We start from the raw sequence: 6107 nt of genomic DNA on the forward strand, positions 1-6107 counted from the left end.
TTTCTACTTGGTCCCCAGGCTCCTGCAAATCACATTTTTATTTTATTCCTCTGTCCTAGGCCAGGTAGTGTCTTCCAGGTCCCATCACTCATTTACCACATCACGCCCTGGGGTAGTTCTGAGCTATCTTCCATCCTCCAATGGTCAAGCATTGCTCCATGGGTATGAATTTCCTCAGGCTTGTGATTGGACAGGTCTGGGTAGAGCTGAGCAGTTGCCTTAGGACCCGCAGGGGCAGTGGCAGGGAAGCCCCAGGGCGGAGAGCAAGGAGTAATGGAAAGTGTCCCCAAGTGCGCCTGGATTCAGAGGCAGGGTTGAAGACATAACGAGGGCAGAGAGGATGAGAGGGGTCACAGAAAAGAGCTGCTACAAAAGCTGGAGGTGCCCCCAGGGAACCGAGAACACCCATGTCCATTTCGGTTTTGCATTTTATATCAGCAGAGCTGCCACGTCTCAGAGAGAGATTAGGTGCACAGCCCTGTGGGGACCTCTCTTGTACCCTTGGCCTTGGGCCAGCAGCTTACCTGGACTTGAACAGTACCAGCCCAGGACAGGTTTTCATAAAACTCAGGTCAGGGCCAATGAGCACAAGATCATACCAGCTCTTCCTTACAATTCACGTGGACTCAGCTCTCTTAGGTTTTGTCCCCGGTCCCCTGCACAAATGTTCATTATCACTGGCCAGCTGTTCAGACATCCTACAAAGCCATTGTGATGTTAGCAGGGTGGTGTTGGTGCCGGAACAGAGAGATGGGCCAAAGGAATCAAAGATGTCAAAAGGGTGGCGGCACCAGGGCTGCCACACAGAACTGTGTGTAGCACAACTTACATGCTAATGATAAAACTACTACATGAATTTAAAAATGAAAGATAATATCGTCTTTGTGATTAAGGAAAGCTAAGGACTTTTAACAACTTCCGGAGCACTAAATATGAGGTAGGAACTGATCATTTGATTACTTCAAAATTAAAGTTTTCTGTTATGAAATAGAATGGGGGAAAATAATTGTAAGATATAATTGACAAGAGATTAATATCTGAATTATGAAAGGAACTCCTAACAAGTGTATGTAGAGGTTTCCAATTATTAGTAATCAGAGAAATAAGAAATGCAAGACGTTATGACTTCAAAACTATTAGCTTCTCTTCTTCTACAAAAAAAAGTCATAAAAGAGGATAATGTCAAAATTGACAGGGATGGGAATAGAGGTACATGTTCTCCAGTGGGGAATAGAGACTGAAGGGCTATTCTGAAGACCAATCTGATACTAATCAACTCAAGTATAGATGCGTCCTATAACTCCAGCAATTCTTTCCCTAGCAGTATCCTCAGGAAATCCTTAAGAAATTCTCACATATCCCTAAGAAGACATGGGCAAGGATGCTCATTGGTTACTTTCCTGATGGTGGAGACTAGAAACCACCTGTGTCCTCCTGGGTAGGACGCTTAAACTGCGGCAGATGTACATCACGGAGGGGGAAGTGGCAGTTGGGCAGGGTTCCAATGCTGGATGCTTAGATGTGCACACAGCCCCTCGGATGGACTTAAAGACGTGATGCTTAATGGAAATGTAAGAAAAAGTTGTGTGGGGTGCAATACAATGGTAACCATGTCGATAATTTCCATTTTGAAAAATCACATACTAACAGAAAGATACTCATTATATAATATCAAAATGGTTGTATTAGGTGTAGGAATGTGTTATGAAGATAAAAGATAATTATAAATAAAGAGAAACTTGCATGAACCGATGCTGATAATGTACAGTGAACTGAAGAGTGTAATTAACTCCATCTTCTGAATTTCTGTCTTTGAAGTGAAAAATCAATATATAAGTATACATAGTTCTAGATTTCCCCTTCCTATAATAATACAGGGGGATAACGAAGCAGGGAGATGTTTGCTTCTATGCACAGAATGTCTGTGGCCGTGACCGCTATAATTGAGAACTGATCCAGATGTTTGAGTGGTCACCCAAATACCACCAGCAGTGATGTCATTATGCTGTGACTTTTTTGGACATGTGACTAACTATTGGTAAAATTTCCATAAGATGAAACATACTCTTTCCTTCAATTATGACTTAATTATACTCTTGGAACATTCAGTATGTAATAAAGCTTTGCGAAGAGAGCTCTGTGTTTATAGTTGTAAAATGAAATTAGATTCTAGTTTCAAATAATTTAAAAAAGATTTTCAGCTGCATGAATTTCTGGTGAGGGATTTGAAAGTTTCACAAGCTATAGATATGTTTTTTATCTGCACCCGGCATCCCTGGCCCTTGCCTACCAGATGCCAACAAAACCCAACCCCAAACTGTGACAGGACAGGGACACTCAAACTTCCAAGATTACTCCTAAAGGTAGGTATGGCCCTCATTGATCTCTGGTGGAAGAATGGAATTCAGAATGACTGTTATAATGGAAAGGAAACTTCTTTTTTCCCTCTATTGAAAGTTTTTTTAACCTCCAGATCTAGGAATCTGACTTTCCTGAAAGTGATCCTGAAATGAAGGTTAGAAAGATGACAACGTCCCCTGTGAAGTGGTTTACAGGAGATGAGAATTGTGTTTCCATTCGCCTTGGTCAGACATGTCTTGGTGGTAACTGTCATGATTGATCATCAGTCTAACGAATAACGACAGAAACAATGAATAAATAGTTATTTCCCAGGGAAAATCCAAAATTCTGGTTCTATCTGAAGTAACTCAGGCAGCATGGAAAAGGCTGAAAATAATCAGTGACTAACCAGAACATGAATTCCAGGAAACTGAAAACAATGTTACAGTATAAGCAATTTCTGCTTTTAGAAGCAGAATTAGTACAGTATTGGTCTACTTGAATGCTTTTGAAACTTTTAAAAAAGGAAATATTATTTTCAAATGAGCTGTTAGGTAGATCCCTAAAATATAAAGCAGATGAATCAAGTATTTTTTTTTTACTACAAATGTATTTTATAAGTTCATATTTATAATATTTTATTATTAATCAAGCAATTACAACATGAAACTGTTTTATGGCATAAGCATTTGAAATCAGGATTATTGATGATAGCTCAGTCATCTTTAGCATCTCATTTTTTCTGGTATTTTGTTATGGCTGCACAAGATGAAAATATCTTGATATGTACAGATAAGAACATGCAAATAGTGATTTTTTTAAAGTTGGCCTTGTATCCTCAGGACTTAATTTATGAATCTGTTGCAAAAGTTTAAAATATAGATGAGAAAATTTTTGTTTAAAACTTATATCAATTATCAGCAATATCTAAATTCTCTTATAGTGGAACCACAATGTCTAAATATTCTTAGAGCCAAACCACAGATTTAAAGCTAGAAAAACAGCAAAACTAAGCAAACTAAACCTAACTAAAGCAAATAAAACAAACAAAAGATTACTTAAGCCCCAGAGTTATCGGTAGTAAAATGTAATCACACAGGGACGTGTCATAGGTTCTCATATTATTTTACAGATGATGACAAAATTCAGATGGGAGTCTGAACCACTCAGGGCCCTAGGGCTCCTGACCCTTGCCTGGCATTGACTGGGAATCCAGGCTCTTATTAGGCTGCAGAAGTGCATGGTATACATATGGACTTCTGATAAGCACGAACTGTTGCATAGGTCTGAATCTTCTGAGGGCTGGTGTAGAGCTGTAGTCTTCACCTTTAATGCTATATCTGACATGAATTTAAATATATTGATGGAATGCGTGTAAAAAATTTTCAGAGTTGTTCCAAAAGAGATCAGGCTGGAGGTACAAATTAATACATTGGTCACCTCCAGTGCGTTAAAATTTGGTAAAGAACTACACCGTTTTAAAATCACTAAATATGCATATTAAAAATGAAATTCTGTTCTACCATTTATACAACCAGAAGCAATCACTTATAGAATCTGTTCTACTTAAAATTAAGCCTGCATTTTTAGAGAGAAACTTAGAAACATATTCTTAGCACCAAAGCACAGAGGAAACTAGAAGAAAGCAGACCTCATGGTCATGTCTCTCCCCAACTCCCAGCCTTTTGACCCTTTATCTCTTTATGTCCTATTATAATGTTAATCATTGTCCCATTTGCTGAATAAGATGGCTTTGAGAATCAAATAATTGAGTTCTGTGAGAGTGCTTTGACAGGAACGTTCAGCGCTATATGTTCATTAAAGATGCATAACTTGCCTCATGAACAAGATCTAAGGCTTTGCCTGCTTGTCATAAGATGGTAGATGTCTTTCTAATACGGACTCTTCAGTCCAAAAATAAGTTTAATTATAAGGCAATTGCTCTTAGGCACTTTTGGTTATTTTAAAATATTATTACTTATTCTACTACAAAGTATTATCTACTTATAAATATGAAAATTTTTTTAATAAGGAGAAATCTCAAGAGAAAAATCACTCCTACACCATGGCTAGAAGACAACCAATGTGAACAATTTGATTCACTCCTTTACCCTCTTTTATTTCTTATTTGTAGTTTTATATTTAAGCATGGCCATGTTTACATACAATTTTTATTTCACTATTTTGTCTTAATGTTAAAGCAAATATTTTCTCATGTCACACTGTAGATTTTTGTAACTCCAACTTCAAGAGTACACAGCAAGCTGTTTTATTTTACCCAGAGGCAATATATCTGACTTACGTCTCTACCTTTGCCATTCTCCAACTGTCTTGATCTGTTCACATGATTATTTTTTTAATTCCTAAATAAGGAATGGTGACTTTGGGGAAAAAAACACTTTTGAGATCAGTCAATAGCTATTTTATACTATCTTAAGTATGGGGTGAGAATTTCTGGGGAATATTAAGCCTCATTGTCTGATACATCCAACACTCACGCATCAAGGTAAAATATGCCAGACCACAAGTATGGACCATTGCAACAACAGGGTCAAAACATAAAAGAACATAATAGCAAAGCAAGAAGACTGGAATTGGTAATGGCACCATTGGAAAGAAGGACAGCCTGGTACAATGGTTGCTGTGGGCTGAACTGTGTCACCCCAAAATTTATATGTCAAAGTTCTAATCTCTAGTACTTCAGAATGTGACTGAGGTTGTGGGAGTGGGCCCTAATCCAATATGATAGGGTCCTCATAAGAAGAGATTAGGATACAGACACACACAAAATGTAGACCCTGTGACATAGGATGCGAAGGCACAGCGAGAAGACGGCCGTGTGTAACTCAAGCAGAGAGACCTAAGAAGGAGCCGATCTTGCTGGCACCTTCACCTTAGACTTCTAGTTCCCAGAACCATGAGGAAATAAACTTCTGTTGTTTAAGCCTCCAAGTCTGTGGTACTTTGTTATGGCAGCTCTAGCCCCCTAATATAGTGGTGAAGTACAGGGGATGCAGACCACGTGGGATGAAATCCCAGTTCCTTCCTTAATAGCTCTGTGCCTGACTCAAGCCATCCATTCCTCTGGATCCTCATCTATTAAATTAGTGATAAGAGTACCTGCTCCTATCCACTGCTTAGGGTTAGAGGATATTTAAACCATCACTGGTATATAGTCAATGCTATGTAAGTATTAGGGGTTTTTTTGTTGTTAATATAACTATAATGTAAAGATCGTGGGCACTGGCTTTAGACCAAAGTTTGCATCCTAACTCTGCTACTAACTAGCTACATCTCTACAGGCAAACCACTTGGAGAGACTTTTCTCATTTGAAAAATAGGAGACTGATGGCTAGCTCATGTGAATGCTGGGAGAATTGAACACGCCTTATACACAGGAGATAGGGGTTGCAATTCAGTAAACAGCAGTCCCTGTACTCAACCTTGAGCCCTCACATTTACTAGCCAGGGATGGTAGAATTTTCCAGTTGTCAGAGGCATTTCTGAACAATGTGTATCAGCAAAAGGACTTGAAGGGGGACATGTACCCAGCCCAAATAACTCCAGCAGCTGAGCACGCTCAGCGCCCCATCTGAAGAGTGAATACAAGTCACAACCACCAGGACGGCACATTTTGTTGACCTCCTCATTGGTCTCAGGGACTCACTGTTTTTCCTACAAGAGTCCACGATTGTTCCACAGGTCAAGTGGCCACTCTACGAAATAGCTGATTGTCCACGTGCACAACCGGTTTCACTGGAACCCTG

This window comes from Balaenoptera musculus, chromosome 13 (assembly GCF_009873245.2).
Source record: "Balaenoptera musculus isolate JJ_BM4_2016_0621 chromosome 13, mBalMus1.pri.v3, whole genome shotgun sequence".
Classification (NCBI taxonomy): Eukaryota; Metazoa; Chordata; class Mammalia; order Artiodactyla; family Balaenopteridae; genus Balaenoptera; species Balaenoptera musculus.